The sequence below is a fragment of the Ambystoma mexicanum genome, chromosome 13 (assembly GCF_040938575.1).
Source record: "Ambystoma mexicanum isolate Mex_15411 chromosome 13, UKY_AmexF1_1, whole genome shotgun sequence".
NCBI lineage: Eukaryota > Metazoa > Chordata > Amphibia > Caudata > Ambystomatidae > Ambystoma > Ambystoma mexicanum.
The window spans coordinates 597,406,177-597,431,187 of record NC_090938.1 but is presented as its reverse complement, the minus strand read 5'-3'; the positions used below and the strand labels follow the sequence as shown (position 1 = coordinate 597,431,187).

At 46.1% G+C, this 25,011-nt stretch overlaps 1 protein-coding gene across 2 annotated transcripts in view; it reads left to right on the top strand.

The window, feature by feature from the left end:
• Window positions 1-25,011, top strand: part of MLX (MAX dimerization protein MLX) — a 366,376-nt gene that overhangs the window by 266,740 nt on the left and 74,625 nt on the right. The gene's annotated exons all lie outside the window — the stretch shown is intronic.

Below are 25,011 nucleotides of genomic sequence, written 5' to 3'. Positions count from 1 at the left end.
CTCACACTGCACCCCCATCATTAGCTGGGGACAGTCACAGAGGAACTACCTATCCCATAAGCCCTCATTTCCCTGGAAAGAGGATTAGGACAGAGACTACCCAGAAATAAGACCTGCTGTGACAAAATAACTGCTACACTGAAGGAGGACAAAAATGTGTAGTGGCGAAAATGCCTACTCAACCCCAAACTACTACTAAACCAACAGTGATCCCGATCCTAAAGGTGAACAAGGCACCACTTGAACGGTATACATCCTTCAACTCTTAGGGCAGCGTATGCCAACAGCAGGCTTCGTTGTTCAGAAGGGGATGTAAGGTAAAAACAGTAGCAACTAAAACAACCGAAGTACAGTGAAACCAAAATAAAGGACAGTCCAATCACAGTATAAAAAAGGGCCTTTATTTAAACTAAAATGCACACAGCTAATACAGACGCCAACACCTCACCCCTGTTGGAGAGAACACAGAGAAGTCTCACTTTTGTAGTGAAAGAGTACTTCAGGTCTTGAAGACAGGAGTAGAAAGGAAATCGGTTCAGCAGCAATGTCCGAAGAATGGGTCTTTGAAAAAAGATTGAGTTGGGTCTTTCAAGTAACTGGGGCCCTCGAATGCGGGGCAGGGGGCCGGACCACTGCAAATATAGCGTTCAGTCTTGTTCTTGTGGCTTATTTGTGTTTTAACCCCCGACTGCCACTGGGCTACACTAACCAGTGCACTTTTAAACATTAGCAGGCATGTGAGCGCCGGCACTTGTGGACGGTTTGTGCCACTATTTAAAGCACCCTCGTTCTTTATTTTGATAGCATTGCTTACAGACACTCGGTTGCTTTGTTTTTAGGATTTTTATGTGGCTTGTGCTTTTAGTGTTTTTGTGCCTATAATAGGTTTCTAATTAGTTTTTTTTTCAGGCAGACTATGCAAATATACTTTAGAATTGTTTGGGTTTGTTGGGGGCTGCTTTTCTTATATTTTTTTCAACTTTTATTGAACATTTTTCATTAGACAGATCGATTGACAATACACACAACATCCTCAGTTCTAATCCCCCCTCCCTCGCCCACCTCCTGCTTATAACTGAGACCAGTTGGGCACTGGGGACTTTGATTGTCACTGTTACGAGACCTTAAGTCGTAAAGCGGCTGACGTGGGGGTTCATCCAAAGTAACATGTGGTGGGTGCTGGAGAGCGGTTTTTCGGGCAAAGAGCAGGGAAGGGCAATACCAGGCAGATTTCCCCAGTCTCATTTTACCAGAGTTCTCGTCGAGGAACACCACTGTCCAATCCAGCAGGAAAGCGTTTCATCACGTCATGGGTCAGTGCTGTTCATTTTTCATAGGTAAAGATCGCACAAAGTTTTGCCAGCAACTCTGATCTGGAAGGGACTAGGTTACATTTCCATTTTTGAGCTAAGGCCAGCCTCCCAGCCCTCAACATAGCCTGGACAACCTTTGGGATGCTAGAGGAGTCTGACTCTGTGAAGGGAACACCAAACAGGATTACAATGGGGTGTAGGGGCAGGGAAATGCCCACTATGTCTTTAATCCAACTCAGGAGCTCCGACCAGTAGATCTGAACAGACCGGTATTCCCACCATAAGTGATACCAAGTTTCCCGTTGGGCACAATCCCTAGGGCAGAAAGGGGATACACCAGGGAACTGTTTATAGTGATATTTTCGAATGACATAATGTCGAATGCAAAAATGTTGAAAAAAATGGGTGAAAAAAAAATTTCAAATGTCTTTTTCTTTTCTGTTCGAAATGGGGGGGTTCACCCCCCAGCCCCCTATTTTTTTAACCCTTTTTTTAATGCTCAAAAGCAAAAAAAAACAACTAAATTAAAAAATGACATATTCTAAAAAAAAAAAAAAAAAATTGGCCAATTTGTTTTCTACAATTTTGTCATTCGACATATTAACTGGACACCACGGGGAACATCTTAGATAGCCTGTCAGGGGAGAGGTGCCATACGTGGAGGAGTTTAAAGTTGTGTTCCATGGCTTCATAGAGTTTTGCCCAGGAACTCCCCTCCCAGTCTCTTAAACCAAGATTGCTTAAATCCTTGCCTGTCTTCTAGCTGAGCTGTAATCAAGGGGCTGCTTTTCTATTTTTTATTTGTGTTTTAGCCTCAGGCTGCCACTGGACTACACTACCCAGTGCACCTTACACATATAAGCATTATTAGTAGGCACATGAACGCCGGTGCGTGTTGCCGGTTTGTGCCGGTTAGTGTCCGGGCTAGCAACAGACTACTAAGTAGGAATATATCGGATTTGACTGCTCCTATACTTTGTTGCTTTGTAGGTAGCTCTTGACACTCCAATGATCAGAGTCTTATTGCGAACATCAGACAACTAGTCTTACATTTTTGTACTGTATTTAAATTAGTACCATGTCCTCACCAGTGCCGCAGGTTTTATCTCTGCGCACAGCTCGGGTCTTGCAACGGTGTCTCTCCCATAGATATAGCCCAAGGTGATCCCTGTGAGGCTGTAGTTAAATTGTTGCAGGAGGATGGAGTAGATGAAATGGATTTGGGAATACCCATGTGTTGGATAAATTGGGAAGTAGGGACCAGAGAAGGAACAAATGGTTGTACTGGGGAGGAGACATGTGAAATGTCCTTATCCGGAGAGCAAGATGATGGCCAACATTTTGTAGGGAATGGGTTGGGTACAATGCCTTATGGAAATGGAAGCATAGTACATTGTCCGGAATCTAGGAGGAGTTTTAAATGTGCATTAAGTAAAGTATGCTATTGATATTGCAGAACATATCCTAGAACAGAATATTGATATACTCGCTATTACGGAAACCTGGCTGCATAAGGCAGCAGGTACACCCTTGTCCCTGGCTCTACCTATGGGATTTAACATCCTTCTTACCGAAAGACTGGAGGGGACCGGATAGTGTGGCCGTGTTTTTTAGATCCTCCATGGACATTACAAAGGTGGACGTTCTTGCTCCTACTGGTTGTGATATATTTTTGAAATTAAGTGTATACTACTATTAGCTGGATAATATAATATCGCCCATTGCAATGCCAACTTTCAAACACAATCTTTTGACAAAATGGTGATGTGTGGAGACTTTAATTTATGGCAAAATAATGTAGCAGGTCATAATGATACTGCTATAGAAGCTTTACTGCAGGATCTGGGATTTTCTCAGCATGTATACGAGCCCATGCATGTTAAAGGGAATAGCCTGGATTGGCTAGCTAGTATGAATGTACATTTGTCAGAAGTAGATGTAAGCCAATGTTTGTGCTGAGAACACTATTATTGGCTTTCTTCTGAAGCTGCCACATGGCATAAGAAAAGAAAATGGAGGATTCCTGTTAGGCAAGATTGTGTGCAGTATCCTTTGGAAGACTACAGCAACCTTGACCTCCTGGCAATAGGAACCCAACCTTTGGTATACGTCTGTACTACACAGGTTGGTAGTGTGGCTGAGCAGCCAGGCTTATCTCAGGAGGGGTCAATGTGAGCAGTAGTTGAGTTGCACAGAGATTCACAATGACAATTATTCAAATAAACACTTACACTCAAGGTTTCTTGATTAAACAATTATTAATTTATTTAACAGTCGGTTATATAAGTCTTTTTCAGAAGGGAGCAAAACATGTAACACTTTAAAATACACTCTGTTCTTCTAAATCAGATGATACACATTGGGGATGGCACACAGACACTTCCTACACCCTCAGGTGATATAAATAGCTAGGACACTGTTGACATTGATTTATCACTGGTGCATTTAGAGCAGTACTGAGTTTGGTGCAAAGGTTAGATAGGGGGAATACAACACAGGTTAACAAATACTTCATAAAACTGGTAAGTCATTTTTGAACCCTCCAATGCAAAGTAAATTAACCCTTTCCTGGGGGAAAGGTAAAGACGCAAAGTCAGAGGTAAGAGTCTCTTGGGGAGCCAGTACAGCCAATGTTAATTGAACAAAATCTAGGGGAGCTGAAGATCTTATTCGCAGGTAAGTAAAAGTCCTGCACAATGTTTTTAGAAAAGTTTTTAGAAATAAGATCACTTTCAGGGCCACAAGCTTTGAGGCTTGTGATGGGCAAAGATTCAAGCAACTCTGCAAGGTTAACCAAGAATAGTCTCAACTGAGAACAATTAAGGCCACACCACAGGAGGTAAGTTCTCTTAGACGTTATAGTACCTTTGGTTAGAAGAAATGGTTCCAGCTGGCTTCTGTCCCCGTACAGCTCTGCAGATCATGGTGTTCCTGTGCCTCAGTCGTGGGGACAAGAGGTAGGATGTCTGGGGCCTCCTGCACTGCAATGGGAAGGTCGGCAGCAGCAATGGGCAAACTTCAATTCAGTGGCACTTCGCAGTTTCAGCTCCTCGTGTCTGACAGCAAATAGCAACACTGTGGTTCTCGGATACCACTTCAGACTTTCCTTGGATCTGAGGTCCAGCACTCTGTTCAGGTGGCTCAGGCTTGGTCAGTCCTGCTTTAGGGAAGTCCGGAGTATCTTGCTAGTGCTCGGGTCTGACTTAAAAGCGATCCACTCAATTTGGTGGACCTCTCCGTGGCACTTCGGTCCCAGCAGCAGTGGAAGTACAGTCAGCTCAGAGAGGATGTCCAAACAAGTTCACTTTGGAGTTGATTGGTCCCACCAACTCAAGGGGAGAAGTTGTCCTTGCAGGGCTTCTCTAGTCGCAAATTCATAGCTTCAGCACAGCAGCAGGGCTTCGTCGGGCAAACCAACGGTCCAGGAGTTGCAGCAGGCGTCTCTTCCAAGTTCTTCTTCAGATTCCTTCGTCCAGTGGTCGACTCTGCCTTCCAAGCCAAAAGCCTCGCCTTTTATGCAGGTTTCTCCCATTCATTCAGCCTAGCTGTCAATCACACAGCAGGGTGGCTGTCCTTGCCGGACAGCCAGCTGGCCAATCACCTTTGGGTTCATTCCTGTAAGCTTGGGGATTAAGCACAGGGAGTTTTGGGCACCTCTCTCACTTCCTGCCTGTGCCAGACATACTGGACCCAGAGGCGCCAAAGACAAAACAAACAAAGGGACCAAACCTGGTTTGGCATGCAGAGTAAACCTCAAGAAAGACCTTTTTGCAACAAGAAATAAGAAGACCGGACCATTTTGACAAAATGGGCACCCATGGGTGTCTTACTTAGCTGCAATTGCAGCCCCCGGTAAAAAAACACAATGGTAGTAAAAAGTAAACCACTGCCAGCAGCCATTAATTGTAGAAAGGGTAACATAAAAAATGTAACATGAGAAACTAGACAAAGGGGATACTAAGTAACCCCTCCGGCACCCTATGGTAAGATAGTGTGTGCTGGGTCTAGAAAGTTACAAAATGTAAGTGAAGTCAGTTTGACTTCACTGCTCTTGGAAACAGTAGTTTCACCAAGAGAAGGTATTTAAATCTAAGAGACTTCTCCCGTGGCACTGCACTGAAGGTGCTGTGTCCCACAATGCAAAGATGATGCCTATGGAGTTTGTCAAGCTCCAAAGTCAAAAGAAACAGTCCAAATCACAGAAAAATACATGAGAGATACAAAGTCCTAAAGTCCAGCAAAAAGAGCTGGGGGTCTCTAAGGTAGAGAGGAATTGGCACATTTCTGAGAATTCTCCCTAACACTCTGCCCTCCCCTCTCCCCCCTGACTAAGGGACAGGAGGATTTAATCCACTCCTGGATGAATCTCCTTACTCCAGCCATTCATACTTTCTGGAGAGACCATCAGCATTTTGGTGATTACACCCTGACCTGTGTTCTATGGTATAATCCCACTCCTGAAGGCTGATTGACCATCTTAACAATTTAGGATTTTACCCCTTCATCTGCATTAACCATCTCAAGGGTTGGTGATGTGTTTGAATTACAAAAGTAGATCCATACAAGTCATATAAGTATGGTCTAAACTCCTTTAAAGACCACACAATTGCAAAACATTCACGTTCTATCGTTGCCCACCTTGTTTCTCGGTCCCTGAGTTTCCTACTGGTGAAGCAGATGGGGTGTTCCATGCCGTTTCCATCCAGTTGACTCAGAACTGCACCTATCCCTGTATTGGAAGCATCTGTTTGTACAATAAAGGATTGGTTGTAGTCAGGAGCTCTCAAGACTGGAGATTGACAAAGGGTTTTCTTAAGACCTTCAAATGCCTTAGTAATAATAATAACTTTAATGTGACATAGTTTAAATAATAAACTTTACACATTAATCTTGTCGATAAAACCGTGCAGTAGATAAAATTACAATACAATATATACACTAAAAATCTAAATTCAGACTATACAAAATTATGAATCATTCACTGTCTCTTAAATTCATCATCAGCAATTTAAACCAAACTTACTAATCATTCTTACCTCATAATCTTAGACATTATCACATACATTATGGTTCACTTAACAATATTACAATTTCCATGTTGGGGCGGAACCTAGCCAACTCCTAGCAGTCGTCATATAGATATACCCAGCTTAACTTCTACCCTTAACCAGATAGTATAGAGTGCAGTTAACAAGCTCATGCTATTGGTGTTAATACAATGATTCCAGAAAAGCATATCCCCTATGGTTTCCCAATTATGTACATGCTTTCCCAGATTAGTTGTTATATCATCTATCATTGCCAAACATTCCGTAAGCACATGCTTCGCTGTCTCGAGAAATTCCTGATTCTTGCAAAGACGGCAATTGCGTTGTTCTTTGGGTATCTTATCTATCACCCCCGTAGTCATCTTTATGGGAAGATATTCAATTCTTAGTAGAAGTATAAATCTCCTGAGCCTAAGGGACGGGCATAGCAACAGATATTTCTGTGGTTTCTTAAATAAGTATAGCCTATTTTTCACAAAACTATATCTTTTTAGCTTACGTAGATGTTCAAAATTTTCAAGCCAGTCCCAAAGCTCTACCCGTCTCCCCATAAGAGATTGCATGGCTTCAGTATATAGCCCTTCTCGATGTCTCCAGCGGATGTCCTTAAGTAGCTGTTCCATTTGATTTTTAAATTTGCTAATGGAACCCTCTTTATTACTTTTCAGAGAAAATGACATTAATAAGGCATTTCCCATGCCGTTCACCATTTTTAAATAAAATCCCACTCTCTTTTTCAATACCTGCACTTTTAACGATATAAGCCCCAGCTCAAGTCTTAGCAGGGACATAGGGATGCATACCGGAAGTCCCAAAAATCCTTCTCCAAAATGTTCCCTCCACAAGTTGTAGCCAATCCAAATCCATTTTAATCAAAGATTCAAGGCCATACACCATCATAGGGGAAAAAACCTGGATATAAAGATGACGGGTTCCCCATAGGGTAAAGCCTCCCTGTTTACTTGTAAAGCTTTTAAAGAGGGCAGTAATTTGTGCTGCTCTTGTTTTCCGGTTGCGTTTACATGTGGAGTAATCACCTTTGGGTTCAAGCTCTATCCCAAGATATTTATATACCGGGGCATATGAGATTTCAACACTATCAATGCAAAGTAAAACACGTGCAGATCTTTTACTTGTATATCTCATCACTTGTGTTTTCTCAGCATTAATAGTGAGCCCGTTATGTGCAGAATATCCCCAGAGGGCTATTGCTGATCGTCGTAGTCACTAATAGTATGGTCGAATATAACTAAATTGTCCGCATATGCAAGAACCAAGCATGGGGTTTTACCTATACTGGGAGGGCAATTTTTTGCCGTAGCTATTTTCAAAGGGATGTCATGTACATATAAATTATTCAAGTGGGGCAGTCGCGCATCCCTGTTTAACCCCTCTATTCTGTAGTACTTCCTCCGACATGTGACCGTCCTGATCTAATTTTAATTTCCTTAGTGTTCTGGTGTAACAGCCTATGGTAATACAGCAGATCTTCTGGGCATCCTAGTTTTTGTAGCTTCAACCAAAGTTTTTCTCGGGGGATAGAATCGAATGCGGCTTTAAAATCTACATAGAGAGCGTAGAGGGGAGGTTGCCCACTTTGTAGGGCCCTACAACGCATATAATCCACAACCAAACGGTTGTGGGTACTGGAATACCCTTTTCTAAAGCCGCATTGAAACTTACACAGTATATTAGCCTGATCAACCCATTGCTGGAGTTTTCCCAATAGAAGTGAGGCAAATATTTTGCTTGTGAAGTCTAACATAGAAAGTAATCTATAATTATTGGGGTGCATTCTATTTCCCTTTTTAAATATAGGTATTAAAATGGCCGATTGCCAAGAGCTTGGAATTTTTCCTGTACTCAAAATTTTCGTAAACACGATGTTCATTAGTACAGACCAAAACTCCGGATTACTCTTTATTACAATATTGGCCAATCCATTTGGACCAGGTGCTCTGGAGGATTTCAGTAATTTGATCGTAGACAAGATGGAATCATAGGAGATGTCTATGGTGGGATCAAATGGTGTTTTACCCATCTCAGTCATCTCGTCACATTTAAATTCTACATTACGCTTCTCCAGAAACCTGGTCCACTCTGCACTAGATATGGGGTTAGCCAACTGCTGAGACTTATTCCCCCTAGCTTCATTGAGGAGTGTCCATATGCTACTAGTTTTCCGAGAGCAAATAGTCTGCACTAACCTTTGCCAGGACCTATTTCTGTCAAAGCTTCTTTTTGCCTTGATATCTGCCCTATATTTATTCTTTAATTTCTTAGAGATTGAATTATATATCTCCCAGGTTATACTAGTTTTCTTGGCCCGTCTTAAATTAGCCCTCAATATTCTTTTAGCATCTCGGATATATCTGTCATAGATGGGGTATTTCGCTTGGTCACTGATCATGACTCCAGCAGAAGTTGAAGCATGTTTGTCCGAGAACTGGTAAATCCAATTCTCTACTTCATCAATTGACATCTTTTTAAATTATTCTATATTGGGGTAACAGTTTTTATAGAGGGTTTCATCTGCTCGTAGCACATTCCTATCCGACCAGCGGATACAGGTCCCTGCATGGTTAACTTTTAAATCCCCATCCGTACAAAATTGGGTATGAACTTCTAAGTTGTCAAATGAACATGCCAGAATTGCATGATCGCTCCAGTTATTTGAGATTACTATCATGTCTTCGACCAGGAGCAGCATGCTTGGAGAAACGAAAATATAATCCAAAGTACTAACCACTAATCCATTCCTCCAAGTATGTCTGCCCGGATGGTCACTTTTGGTGCGACCATTTAGCATCTCAAGATCCCAATTACGAAAAAAGTATACCCAATCTAATCCTTCGCTCTCTACTTTCTGATGCTCCATTACACATTTAGGATATAGCTTTAGGTTGGCCGTTCTCTGTTCACCCCCTAGCATATGGGTATTAACATCTCCTACTACGCAGACATCAACATTCCCTTCAATAGTTAACCAGCTGGCCAATAACTCATGCAATGCTTCCTGTAAGGACTCTCTAAACACTGCCCCCGGAGGATTATACAGACAAACAACTAGCAGTTTACCAGAAATCTCCTTATCTTTATGTACTATTTCAACTGCTAGCATTTGTTCATCTTGATTCACGTCAATCCTCCTTGACCAAAGCCAGTTAGATACCCCAATCCATAGCCCTCCGTAGGGCCGTCCTCTTTCTCCTCTTTTAGCTAATACCTGATGACCCTTATAACCGTCCAAGAATAAAGGGTTCATCGCCAAAGTCTCTTGAAGGCAAATACAATTGTACTGAGATAGTTGAGCAATCGGCCCATCTCCATTTAGGAGATGGGCAAAGCCCTTGCAGTTACATGAAGCCAACAATAATTTTCAATGGCTAGCTGAGACCTTGGGCAAAGCCTCTGTCAGCCATTGCAGTACAGACTGTACCTCTGTCATGTCCACCTTCTTTCCAGTTGGCAAGTTAAGGCAAGCAACGGCCGAGCTATCTGTCACAATTTCCGGTTCAGGACCACCTGGCTCGTTATGCTTCAGTTCAGCATCAATCTCAATATCCACCATTGTCTGTTCTTTTTTAAAGGTCCTTAATAGTTGGGCAGTGGATATAAATTTGCAGTGCGAGGCTAACACCTTGGGATATGAACCTGACGGGGGCTCTAAAAATTGGAAGTCCTCAGATTGCAAAACTCTTAATTGAGGAACAGAAAACAGTCTCTTCAGAAATTCGGAGCGAGAGAGCCAAGCGCATTTATCAGATTGATGTAAGTTTTTGATAATACAGGTACGGTTACCCCAGACAGCATTGTTTTCTTTTATAGGATCTAATATAGAGAATACAGAGCTGTGTGGACTACCATGGTTGCTCGCTGTTTTCGGGATATTCACTGGAATGATGTCATCCTCGAGTAAAGACTCAATCGTTAAATTTTCAAGTTCGTCTACCCCGTCCGGGGCATCTGCATCCTCAGCGATCAACCAGCTCGTTAGTCGGCCATTACCTAGATCTTTCCGTTTCTTTGCCCGAGCAGCTCTTTTTTTTTTGCTTTTTTGGAACGGTGTATGGGCTTCCCCATCACCGATGGTGAGGACCCATGGCTACTGGCTCTAGCCCCGCAGGATACTTGCTTAGCCATCTTGCGTTGCTTACGCTTCTTACGTGACGGCAGTATCTCTGGATGTTCGGATGTAGCTATAATTGGAACTGGAGTTTGTTGCTCATGTATCTCATTTGGTATTGAGATAGCTTCAGATAAGTTACCTTCCACCTCCTCTGCCAGATTCTGTCTATGTGCATGGTCACTGATCAATGCGTCTGTGTTTGCCAATATTCTCCCACACATCTGCAGCAGTATTTTTAATGCAAATTGTAAAGATGCCACAGATGCCTGTAATTACGCAATTTCTGGCACTACTGGAAAATTACTGTTGGTTTTCTCTGTATCAGTGGCCAATGAGGTGTCCATAATTAGATTAGGTGAGGCTGATAATCTCACCGATGACCCATCTTGGTGAGACAGTTTACCATGTTCTTTAGCTTGGCTCTCCAGCATTGAGAGATTCCTATTTTCCAGAGGGACTACTGTCTGAGGAGTCATGCCTCTCTGGATATTCAGACACAGATCCAATAAAGATTTGTTGTCAATGTCTTCAAAATTTAGCGAGCTGCCCAAATTAGAGATGTTAGTCACTGGTTCCATAGGTATCTCCAAGGCTGTGGAATTAATTTCCACTGGCACATTTAAAGGGACAAAACCCGTAATCTTTCCCTGATCTACAGGAATTCCCTTCTTGACTTTATTCCTCTTACTTTTAGTTTCTTCCATTATAGGTCCCAAGGCTGCCTCCTGTTTCTTTTCCCTTAGGTTGTATGTGGAAATGGAGGGTTTTTTAGAAGGTGCCATCCACTCAGGGCTGTGTATGCTGTTTTCAGGACAACAGATATAGATTAAACAGATTTCAGGATCAAAGGGAACAAATCCCCGCAGTCTCCAGGAAAATCAATATTTTAAATCAGTTGCCGATGCTGCCCCCAACCGTCAGGATTCAACGTCAAACTATGTTTTAATGCTTAAAGAGAGGCAAAGGCATGGGCGGAAATAACTACAAATGCGCTCAGTAAGCCCAAATATATTGCTAGCAGGCTAGCCACCCCTGTCACAGACCCTTCTATATAAAAAAAAGGGTAGTTACAGGGGAGCTGACATCATCTTCAGATGCCACAGAGACACCCCCTGTACACGTAGCGAGAGTGCACAGATATCTCGTCCAATGCTCCCTCAACAGTTTGACAACCAGGTTCGCTGATGGCACCTTGCCTACACCACAGCCCACCTGCCGTCACCTACCCCGAAACCCTTAGAGGCCCACAGTTGATGGCTTAATTCCAATGCCCACTCAACTTCAGTAGGGCTGCCTTACTCAAGTTAGCCACAGCTAGCCTTACCCATACATCAGGAGCCGGCAAGGTAGCCAGTCTTGGGCACTTTAGCGGCCGTCACTTCTCCAAGCCACTCCTGCAAGTCGGGCCTCAGAATAGCCCGTATGGCCCTTAGCAGAGAGAGTCGGCCGGACAGCCACTTTACCTCACAGCCTGGGTCTCAGCTGCACACAGATCCGCTCTGAAACTCGCCACACACGGTTCCCGCTTTTCACTCGGTCCGTGTCGGGATCAGCTGGCAACTTCGCTGGCAGCTGGCACTGGCGGCTGGTGGCTTCACTCACGCGCTCCCACAGCCCCCACAAACCTGTAGCCTCGAGCGTTACTCAGCCCGCGTCCTGGTCCAACAATCGGAGAAAAGGACCTTGCATCAAGCCGCACCTTACGTGACTACCAAACTCTGCACAGAGGCCGCTTCCGATGCAGTTCGGGGTGCCTTAGTGCACTCCTCATTCCACCTGACTGTCTTGGGGAATTTGGGTGAGGAGATCACATTTAAGGGAGAAGCTATGGTCCCATAGTTCTCTATGAAGTTCCTATAGTAACCAGTGAGACCTAAAAAGGCTCTCGTTTGAGTAGTAGGGGTGGCCCAGTCTTGTACAGCTTAGACTTTGCTAGGCAATGGCCTTATTCCACCTCCTCCTACCACATGTCCAAGGTAGATCACTTTACTCTGATCAATTTGACATTTGCCTGCCTTTATGGTCAGATAGGACTGCTCAAGAGCCTGCAATACATATCCTAAGTGGTCAATATCTTATTCCCAAGTAGGGCTGAACACTGCAATGTCATCCAAGTATGCCATGCAGAAGTCCTCCATCCCATTCAGAACATGATTTACCATCCTTTGGACTGAAGCAGGTGCATTCTTTAGTCCAAAAGGTATTACCTTAAACTGGTAGAGGCCTCTTGGGGTGGAAAATGCAGTTTTCTCCTTGGCATGGTCTGTCAGAGCTATTTGCCAATAGCCTGAGGTTAGGTCAAATGTACTGAGGTGCTTAGCTGAACCAAGTTTATCCACTAGTTTCATCCGTCCAAGTAAAGGATGGGCGACTGCATTAAGAGCTCTATAGACCACACAGAATCTCAACTCTTTGGATCCTGCCTTTGGTATTAGTACAACAGGACTGGCCCATAGACTTTTAGATGGCTCTATTACCCCGAGATCAAGCATCTCCTTGACCTCTTCCTTTTACATGGTCTGACATTCTGTAACCCCTGCTTTTGACAGGTAGACAGCCACCAGTGAGGATATCATTCTGCCTCCAAAGGGTCAAGCCTGGTGTCAGTGAAAACAGGGAGGCAAACTGGTTTAACAGAACCTTTCACTCCTCCTGTTGGTTCAGAGTCGGATCAGAAGAGAGATGAACTCCTTCTGTTTTCCCCATCTAAAGGCTGTCCCCTGAGAAGGTTAGGTAGAGGATCACTCTCCCCCTCTTGATCAGACGCTAAGAGCAAAGCTCCTAGGTCTGGTTTGGATACATATGCCTTTAAGCGTTTGGCGTGAAAGACCCTGGGGGCCTCCTTGGGGTTGCCCAAGTCCACCAAATAATTGACCCCAGGATTGTGTGGAACTGTATTGCTTTGAACTTTGAGAAAGGAAATCTTGAGACTTTTTTGTGGAACTTTCTTTGAATTGGGGGAGGGGAGCTGAAAAGAAACCATAGCGCTGGAAGAAGCTCACAACTTTGATTTGATCATCATTTTTTTGATTACTGACACCCCTACACATTGTTTAGCTTTAGTTGTGAGGACAAGAATAGGTTTGCACACAGACTTTTAAGTTGAACTCTTTGACTCACTTTCCTTAGTTTCGTTCAGGTAGGGAAGTCCCACCTTAGTATAGAGCAGGTTAGGCCTTCTACCATCCTGACATTTGATTGAATAAATCATTTTTACCTGAACTTTGAATCTGTTGGCTGTGTCTTGCTTCATGATGCCTTCACAAGACAGGCAAAACAGCCAATTAAAATAAAAAATGCTAGACCCCCTGACCCCCATCAAATTTAATTAGAGGCAGTAGCCTCTGCCAATTCCAAGCTAGTTCTCCCCACCAGATGATGGGCTGTGATAGTATAAAATGACCCACAGCACAATTCAGTGTGAGGGTTGCCAGGGTGTGGGGGGTTTGAATGTGTTGTTCCTGGGTCACAGCTGAGTCAGACATCAAGCATGGACCAAGTCGGCCCAGGTATGTATGAAACAGAAACTTTGTTATTGGCTGCAGGATTCAGAGTGGTAGGTTGTCGGAGAACAGTGCAGATACATTTTCATAGCTTGGTCCCTCCTCCAGTCCCCAACTGACCGCCCTGGAACTTAGAACACACTCGGAGCCCACGTACCTCATGGCATTATCCTATGATCTCACAGTTCACTCACTCAGCCTGCACAGATAAGATGCATTAGATACAACAAAGAGGAAGGATGTTGGCTGAAGAGAAATGGCGAATGAGCAGAAAGATAAGTGTGGAGCGAGGAAGAGATTGGAGGGCAGAGTTTGGTGTAGAAGTGATAAGCTCTTGGAGGGGAGAATGAGGTGGGAGAAAAAGTACTGGAGGAGGAAGTGATTACATCTGGAGAATTCTTGGAGTAGTTTGATAAAGATCAGGAGCAGATGGGAGAATTGTTGGAATAGTTTTGTAAAACATAGAAGAAAGTGGGAATCTGGGAGGAGGAGGGAGAATTGTTGGGGGTGGTAGAAATATTGGAAGATTGGTAAAGATCAGGAGACGTGAGATGCCGATTATACTGCTCCTGCTGCCTGTATTCTTGAAAGGTGCCAACAATGTAAGAAGAGTTCCATCTCATCTCTATTCTAGCTTGGTGTCCATGCCCAGTCCCCCCTTCCACCCCCAACCCGCTTCCTGCTCCCACTCGCGCTGTGCCGCTATTGTGATAATCCCACCATAGGCTCTCATATACCTTGCCTTACATGCGCCTGCAGCGCAATTACTTACCCATCCTCTTCTCCGGTACCATCCCCCCAATCTGCAGCCTTGCACAGCCACTCACAGCAACCTGCTTGGCAACGATGCACCACCTACTCCCCACCTCACACCATTCTTACTCTCTTTGCTTATCCCTAGCTGGAACACACCTAAGGCCATCATCCCTAACAAGACTGCTCGGTTTGGACAACAGCCTACCTCAGTCAATAACGACCCTAGATACTCTCACCTTACCCCTCCCAGAACTCATTTCTTCCCAGCCTTCACACCCCCAAGAGCTACACCATCTCCACCACAACACTGAAACCCCTTCGCCTCAACAACAAAGACACCAAACACAAGAGCCTTCAAAATCCCCCCAAACCCCTTCCTTTCCCAACTGCTGTGGAGCGCTCCTTTGCCCAAGCAGTTGACACCTACCCTGGCATGCCGCCCAAAAGCTCCACCTCATCAGCAGCATAAAGCTCTCACTGCCCAAAGTAGACCATAAAAAAAAAAGCAGCTAGGTCTAAAACTCCCCCTACCCAAGCGTGCCCTCCAGCACCCACCTACAACTACCCCACCCTAGACACAGACCACTACCCACCTCTAGCACTCCCAGCACTGCCTAGGAGCCCTGAGAAAGGCCAGCCTCATCTCCAGAACGCCACACCATGAATTTGCTCAAGAGCCCACAACCCACCCATCATGGGGACAGAAAACACTTGTCACATTCCAGCTCACACCCAGCACCTCCCCTCTCCCGCTCCACCCCCCCCCCACCTCCAAGCAGGATCCTTATACCAACACACCTCATCCTCCTTTAACACCAACCAAGCAAACACTCCTTCAACTACAACCCTTTCTCTTAAGGGGATCCTGATCAACGGCCGCTCTCTCTGTGCCCATCCCACCAATATCAACAACATTGAGGAACGTCACCTTGATTTATTTTGGCTGTAACAGAAACCTGGCTGCACAATCCTGCAGGTCCATCCATGTCAATGGCCTTGCCTCCTAACTATTCCATCATCAGAGCGCACAGGTTCGACAAAACATGAGGCAGCGTTGCTCTCTTTAGCACAACTCTGCTGGCCTTCTGAGAGATTCCCCTACCGCCCCAACCTGGCTACGAACTACTCCTGTCGAAACTCCTGATCAATCCACAAACCATAATACCTTCCTCATAATGTATTGCTAACCCAACAACCAAAACTGCCCTCAACTCGACATTCCCCTCCTTCTATCACCCCTCATCAAGCCAACCACCAAATGTCGAGTACTAGGAGATATTAACCTTGGCTTCAGTGATGCCACAGACTCTGAAGCAAAAGACCTAATGACATCACTCACTGAGCTACACTTGACCCAACTTGCCTACTCCCCAACCCATTCTAAAAGATCCACCCTGGATTGGGTACTAACACTGAATACTACAGCCACCATCACCTCCGTCCTACCCATGCCCTGGGCCGACTACTCAGTCATAAAATTATGCCTCTCCCATGCACAAATGAATTGCAACCCAGCTACCAGGCTTCCACCCACCCTTCCACGCAATACGCAGAGACTCACTGAAGCCTGCATAGCCCCCACATTGCTGGAACACCTTGCCAAATAAACACCGGCATTGCAAAGACCCACAAGCCCCACAGGCCCAGGCCTCATGTATCCTTTATGCCCTCTCACAAACCATTGACCATCATGCCCAGCTCAAATCCCAAACCAGGCAGAAAAGTCGACATTTGGTTTACAAACAAACTCGCTACGCTGCACAGGCACATGCATGCCCTTGAACACACATGGAGGAAAAACCCTATTCCACTCAACCTAAAAGCCTTTCACATCGCCTCCAAAACCTTCAGAGACACCCTCATATTGACAAAGGCCAACTCCTTCAATACTAGAATCACTGAAGCCAGTTCCTGCTCTAAAGAACTGTTTTCATACTCCATGAACTTGAACATCCAGCCCCTACCCCCTCGCTTATCCACATCGACAAAGCCTGGTGCGCCACCATTCAAACAGCCCTCTCAGACAAAATTGTCAAACGACAAAACAAAATGCTCTCTAGGAAACAACAACTCCTGTCCAAACCCGCCCACCCTCACCCAGTCAACTCAGCCCCCCCCCCTCCGCAAATACCACCCAATTCCATTTCTCGGGCATCTCCACAGAAGACATCACCACCACAGTCCAGCACCTCAAGCCCTCCAATTGCATGGGGTGATGCCTGCCCTGCCCACATCGTCAAACTCTGCGCCACCACACTTCCGGCACTTCTCAACATCTCCTTCACCTCCACAATGTTCCCACAGGCCTCAAAACGGCTTGGGTCTCCCCCTTATCAAGAAACCATCCCTCAATCCCACCCGTCCTACCGACCCCACCACTGTCTCCTTCCTCCTCAAAATCCTTGACTGTGTGGCCTATTCCGAAATTCAAAACTACCTTGAACAACATCAGCTTCTAGACACAAGACAATCCGGATTCAATCAAAACACAGCACAGAAGCGGCTCTCTTGGACCTAAAAATCCAACTTGACCATACCTGTGAATCGGGCAACATCCCCATTCTACTCCTCCTTGGCCTGTAAGCAGCATTTGACCTTGTAGACCACGATGTCTGCTGCCAACACCTCCTCACAAACTTTCACTTCTCCCACTAGGCAGTTCACTGGATGAAATCCTTCCTGAGAACGCACTTCCAAAGTCTTCATAGGTGACCACTCTGCTGATCCCATCCCCGTTCCATGTGGCGTTCCTCAAGACTCTTGCATCTCCCCAGCACTCTACAGCACCTACACCGAACCACACCTTTTTGATCACCTTGATGCTCTATGGATCCCTTACACAAACTTTGCAGTTGACACTGAAATCATGCTGCCGATCTCGAGGAACTACGCCCATGACGTCGGTCATCAATCAGACATACAGTGTTATACATAACTGGATAGCGACCCGCAACCTTTGTCTCAATGATGGAAAGACTGAGTTCTCAGTGTAGGATCCCCCACCGGCTAAGCAGCCTGGACCCATCCTATGCGTTCTTTCAATTGATGGGACAACCATCCAGGTCTCTAAACAAGTGAAGACACTGGGATTATATCTTGACGCTGAATTTAACATGTCCCTCCACATCAATGCTCTGGCCTCCTCCACTGCTTACACCGCCAAACTCATATCTCTGAATAGGAAATTCATCTCACCCACAAACTGCCTCGCCATTGGACGGGCTATCATTCGGAGCAAGCTTGATTATTGCAATGTGCTGCTCACAAGCACCTTTTCCAAGAACTTGGCTTAACTTCTACTCCTACAAAATAAGGCACTCAGGGCAGCCCTATGCTTCAAACTCACTGACCACATCTCGGCAGCAAGAAGGGAAGTTCACTGGCTTCCAATAAAAGCACCAATTGACTTGAAAACACTTGTCCTTACCCACAAATGTTCCTCTTGAACGCTCTCTCTGTCCTCACCCCCCGCATAGATACAAAACCAGTGCCTCAATGTCTATGTTCTTTATCAAGCCGTTCACTACCCACCCCCCAATTCCAACATAAGCGAGCAGGGGCCTCCAGTTTCTGCATGACCACTCCCACCCTCTGGAACACTCTCGTGAACACTCTCCCAGATCACATCAGAAACGAACGGTATTCAAAACAACTATTACAAACCTGGCTATTTAGCAAATATGCCTAACTGGTTTTTACCTCTGATATATACTTTAAACTACTGCTTTTGACTCTTTCACCGCCAATACAAGCACTGTGATAACTCTGGGTGCTACATAAATGAAATAACTAAATAAATAAGGAGGATGTTTGAAATCATCATCAGGAGGTCGAAGGAGGAAAGGAACAAGAGGTTGAAGAGAAGGTTAAGGGGTATCTGGAATAAGAACACATGGAGTTGATGAGGAGGTTTGAAAGCCTGAGGAGGTCGTCGAAAATAGTGAGGATGCAGACGGTGAACTGGCTGGCAGAGGAGGAGGAGGATGGAAAGTTAGAGGAGGACTGAAAAGACAAGTAGGGGCTGAGGAGAGTATTGTTGAAGGACATCAGAGGGTTGGCAGTGGTAAGAAGGCAAAGAGAGTATATGGAGCCGCAGGGAAGGAGGGCAAGCCGGGGGGAAGTTGGTGAGGGGAACCTCAGAAGAGGCGGGCCCGGGTTAGGTATGAGTCGCCAACATAAATGACAGGAGGTACAAGCACATGGCGCCGTGACTAGCAGGGCAGAACCAGTTAGAGTCCGTAGTGTCTTGTGGAGGTTAAATAGGCACCCTAGTTTTAGCCCCCCCTTCCTCTACACTCTGCTGGACCAGAATCCTTGCTCCTGAAAATTCAACATTAACATCCAGCAAAGCAAGTAAAGTTGTGAACTCTGCCCCCTCGCCAACTGAAAAAGGTCTACCTTGGAACTTATCAGACCCTGTACTAAGTTAACAAAGTGTTTTGAAATGCATTATCTACCCTGAATCCAAGGGACTCCAGCCCTTGTTTACTCTGTTATTCTATGAAGTATGTTTATTTCTGATGCTTGTTAGTCTGCTTAGAATCACATGCTGTGCATATGGTCCGACATCCAGTGGTAACCGCAGAGTATTGCATCTTGCCTTTCAGGGACCGAAAGGGGACGTCAGCGTAGGCGTGTCCGTAACACTATCCCCATCGTGACGTGTAGTGTACCCAAAATCCCTCACGCGCCAAGGTCCCTCAGATTGTTTTTTTCCGCCCAGATAACTGGTCGCCCTATAGCAGAGCTCTTACAAGAGACATTGTTTATCTTACCGACTTGTCGGTTATTCCCCGTTAAGTCACTTCACTCACCAAGAACATCTTCGACAAAGACTACGGGGGATTTGCTACGGCTGTGGATTTCCGGGCCTAAAATTGGGCAGTCGGATTTTCCACTTGGTCGGGCCCTCTGGACGACCTATACAGTAGAGAGAGTGGGGTCAGGGTGGCCATATTGTCGGTATGTCTTTCCTCCTTTCCCCTCTTTTCCCTTTTGGTCTGGTCATCCTTCCCTTTAGCTATGGAAAGGACTGCTTTTAGATTCTGCCCCAAGTGTAGGGTCAGATATCCTTGGAAGGACGAACACAGGACGTGTAATGCCTGTCTCCCCCTAGAGCACGGCGAGAATCGGTGTGCGGCCTGCAAACTCCTTCGGCCTAAGACCCTTAAGGAGCACTGTGTGAAGCGGTGGGCCGCAGACGGTATGTCGCGGGTGGAACCCCCTTCCACCACCGCCACACACGCTGAAAGTGACGGGGGTACTTCGGTAGACCAAACATCCGTTGCGGATGTTAAAGACCTCGAGGCGGACATTTCTAGGTCCGCCACGCCCGTCCCCGACCCTTTAAGGCCTGACTCTGGTCTTGCTACAGGGACAACACCCGGCGACAGGGGCATACAAGCGCATCACACTAAGCAAACAACCCCTACACCGTTTTCGGCGTCTTTGTCGAAAAAGGTGAAAGCACCAACAGGGCCACCAAAAACTTCACCGGTTCCCTCGGATCGTTCAGATCCAAAGCTTTCCCCGCATCTGCAGCAGCATCTTGGGACTGGGCAATCTAAATCAAGTAAGGGCGCTGCTCCAAAAACTTTACATGTCGAAGCGTGGAAATCTGACGCTTCGACGGTCCCAAAGGCCGCTGTAGGCCCAAAAACTCCGGCTAGGCCTCTACCCGAAAAAAACAACCGCTAGGCCCTCTAGCACCGCGGAAGGTACTACACCTACCGATAAACCATCGGAACCTCGGTCTCACGCCGATTCAGTGACTATCGAAAGCAGCATCGAAAGAATTACTCCAGCAGTGGGTCTTATCCCGGTTCCACCTAAAGTTATGGGACAAGCCGTGGGAAAAGTTTCGACGGTAGATATCCCGATTCTTACGATGAGTACGCAGATAGTCCAGAGCCTCTTTCCGACACCCTAAGAGACTCTTTTTGATGCCGTAGGGCGGAGAACACCGATCTTCCACCCATAGGCCCGTTTGGGTGCACTAAATGGACTACAGAGAAGTTTGAAGAATGTATGGATCAGCTGGAGAAGATTATCAGTTTTTCTGATCATCCTCCCCCGAAAAGGGCTTGGGTAGACCCTAACCTCCAAATTCAAGAAGATCAGTCTTCTAACTTTCAGCAAGAAGACGTTGTCCACATGGACTCATATAGGGACATTTATAATGAAGAGGAGGAAGCTTCATTCCTACAAAGTTATGAGGAAGAACAATAGGATACTACGGACATCTGGGAAGAAACCCAGCAGGAAGGTCAAGACCCAGGGACACTGCAAGATCAGGACACTGATGTTTTGTGTCTGGATTCTCCTCTGTCCACCCCGGCTCGCCAGGCCTCTCCTGTAGATGACCAAATGGCATTCAACGCCATGTTGAAAAAAGCAGCTGAATAATTAAAAATGTCCACTCAAGAAGCTGTACCTGAGCAGGATTTTGTAGAGGATATCCTTAAGGAGAAACCTCCATCTAGCCAGGCCATTCTCCTCCTTAATTCTATCAAGAGAAGGGTGGCCCCCTCATTGTTACCAGCTCAAACTCGGGCAGTGAACCTTTATACATCAGAGGACACACCGTCCCAGACTCATTGGTAGTGACTACCACTCGGAAAAGGGCAGTGTTACTCCTTGCCACAGGGGAATCACCGCCGGACAAGGAATCCAAGCAACTGTATTCCCTTGGCAAACGTGTCAGGTCGGTGGCCGCATAAACTATGCGGATTGCTAATAATACAATACTATTGGCAAGCTATGCTGACGCTCAATAGAACTTGCTCCAGGAAGGCCTCCTACAGGTTCCTGAACCTGCAAAGTCAAAACTTTTCTCCATTGTAATGGAGTGAAGACCAGTTAACCAGCATGTCATCAAGAACACTCTGGACACTGTGGAAACTGCAGGCAGGTCCCTGGCCCAAGGGACCTTACTGAAAAGACACGCTTGGCTGCGTACATCAGGGTTTAAACCTGAAACTCAGGCCTCCCTCATTAATAAACCCCTTGGGGAGTCTAACCTCTTCGGGAAAGCGGTGAATGAGGCTTTGGAAACAGCCAAGAAAGAGCATGAGACTCTAAAGTCTCTGCAACAAATTATGCAGAAACCCTCCTCCCAGAGGGATAACTCTCAGCGGTCCTTTCGAGGGCAAGCCTGTGCTGGTTCAATTAAGGCACGGGTAGCTTCAACACCAGACAAACATCTGGAAGCCCCGCATACTACCCTTCAAGGGGTCAGAAACGCGATAGAGGCAGAGGCCCCAATGACAGAGGAGCCACAGCCTCTGGTCAGAAATGACCTCCAGGTCCCCTCCCATGTCACCTCAGTCGGGGGGCGATTAACATCTTTCCTCATGGCATGGGAGGGGATAACTTCAGACCAGTTGGTCATAAAGACGGTCGCCCACGGTTATTGCGTGGAATTTGCCCAACCTCCCCAATTCAGACCGCCGTGCTTATGGCGCCTTTCACTAGACCATCTGGAGATCCTGAATCAAGAGGTGGAAGCACTGCTGGGAAAGGACGCCATAGAAGCCGTCCCTATTCTTCACGTAAACAAGGGTATTTATTCAGTATACTTCCTTGTACCCAAAAAGGATCTCACCATGCGCCCTGTTCCAGACCTGCGCCCAGCGAACAAGTTTATAAAAACCCCAGCAGTTTTGCATGTTAACACTTCAAGAGGTGATCCCATTGCTGAAACAGGTGGACTACATGGCAACATTGGACATGAAAGATGCATACTTTCATATTTTAATGTTGCAAGTGCACAGGAAATATCTAAGTTTCATGATCCAGGACAGGCATTACCAATTCAAGGTACTCCCCTTCGGCATTGCCTCGGCGCCAAGGGTGTTCACCAACGTCCTGGCAGTGGCAGCAGCACACCTGCGCAGACTATCAGTCCCAGTTTACCCTTACCTCGACGACTGGCTCATCACGGGGGACTCGTTCAACGCATGTTTTTCGAACACCCAAAAAACAATAGATCTCCTCTTCAATCTGGGTTTCTCAATCAACGAAAAGAAATCCAGTTTATTCCCCAGTCAAATAAAACAATTTCTGGGAGCCCTTATTCGGACGAAGGACGGTCTCGTCTTCTCCTCCAACGAGAGGGTTCAGAACATGCTTTTTCAGATCCCTCAATATGTAGCCAGTCGGGAGATGACGGTGCGTAAGGCCATGCGCTTGCTAGGAATAATGGCGTCATGCATATACTTGGTTCCCCACGCCCGGCTGCGCATGCGTCCCATGCAAGAGTGGCTCAACAGCCAGTGATGTCAGGCCAGCGGACAATGGGAAGATCTAATAGTTGTCTCGCCAGCCCTCGTTCTCTCTGCAGTGGTGGTCAAGAGAAAACCTCTTGAAGGGGATGACCTTCACCACCCCTGCAGTGGAAGCCACTCTCACTACAGACGCATCTCTCAGAGGGTGGGGAGCTCATCTGCTTCAGCAGACAGCACACAGAGTTTGGTCCCCTCAAGTAGCGTCCAACTATATAAATCTACTGGAGCTATTAGCGGTGTTCAAGGCATTGAAAGCCTTTCAAGTGCAACTGCAAGGGAAGACAGTACTGATTCTAACGGACAGCACTACAGCTATGCATTACCTGAACAAACAGGGGGGCACTTACTCTCCAGGGCTATCCAAGCTGTCCCAAAACATTTGGATATGGGCTCTCAAACACAAGATGTTTCTGTTGTCCCAACATGTTCCAGGGAAACTCAATCTTGTGGCAGACGTACTCAGCAGAAATTTTCCTCCCCCCAAAGAATACAAATGGCGGCTGCACGAAGACATTGTGTCCAATGTCTTCGCAGAATGGGGCTTCCCAGAAATCGACCTGTTCGCAACTCAAGAGAACGCCCAATGCCAAGACTACACCTCCAGGTACCCCCAGAACCGATCCAAGGGGAACGCTCCCTGGATAACCTGGTCAGGGAAATTTGTCTACGCTTCCCCACCCCCCACCCCCGACTCCCGTTCTCAACAAGATAGTGCACAAGATGCACCAGGAACCAGTTACCATGATACTGGTGGCCCCCATGTGGGCCCGCCAACCCTGGTTCGCTCACCTAATGGAAATGTCCCTCTCCCAACCAGTGAAATTACCCTGCCCGTACAACATGTCTCAAGACAGGAGGGAGACCTTACACCCATGCCCACAAACTCTGAATTTAGCAGCATGGCTCCTGAGGTCATAGAGTTTGGACACCTACAACTCCCTCAGAGATGCATGGACATATTCGGGGAAGCGAGAAAACCAAATACACGTTATTGCTATGCCAGCAAATGGAAACGTTTTGTTATCTGGTGCAATTCCAAGGGCGTCAATCCCATTGATTGCTCACCGACACACATTGTGCTGTACCTAACCCATCTGTTGGACACCGGGTTAATCTTCAATTCCCTAAAGGTTCATCTGGCTGCTCCGTCAGCCTACACCACATCACAACAAAAAAAGTTGTGGTGGAAAATACCGGTGATCAAAGCCTTTATGGAAAGGGTTAAGAGGATTTATCCTCCTATTTCTCACCCAACCCCTGGATGGGTTCTAAACATAGTTTTAACCAGGCACATGGGAGTTCCATTTGAGCCTATGCATAAACCAAGTCTAAAGGACCTGACCTATAAAACAGCCTTCCTAGTGGCTATCACTTCTATCAAAAGGGTTAGCGAACTACAGGCGCTCTCTGTGCTAGACCCCTTTGTTACAGTCCACAAAGATAAGGTAGTTCTGCGCACACATCCTAGGTTTGCGCCTAAATTCATCTCAAAGTCCTATGTGAACCAATCAATAACCCACTTTCTTCAGAACCCTACTAGCATGGCCGAAAGAAGCCTACACCCACTAGATGTGTGCAGGGCAGTCATGTTCTACCTGGAAAGAACTAAAACACTGAGGAAAACTAAACAATTCTTTGTTTCAGTGGCAGCTGGTAGAAAAGGAGATCCTGTCTCTAAATCAGCTATCTCAAGGTGGATTGTCAAATGCATCATATTATGTTACACTCTTGCTAAGTGAGAACTGCCCTTCAAGCCTAGAGCACATTCTACTCTGGGCACTGGCGCATCCATGGCATTCATTGCAAATATTCCCCTGGAGTCCATTTGCAAAGCGGCAACCTGGAGTTCTGTACACACCTTTACAAAACACTATTTCCTAGACACTCATTCTAGGTCTGATTCTCAGGTGGGACCAGCAGTACCAAGACATCTTTTCTCTACTGTTCCTTCTCACAACCCACCTCCAACTCCGGGTA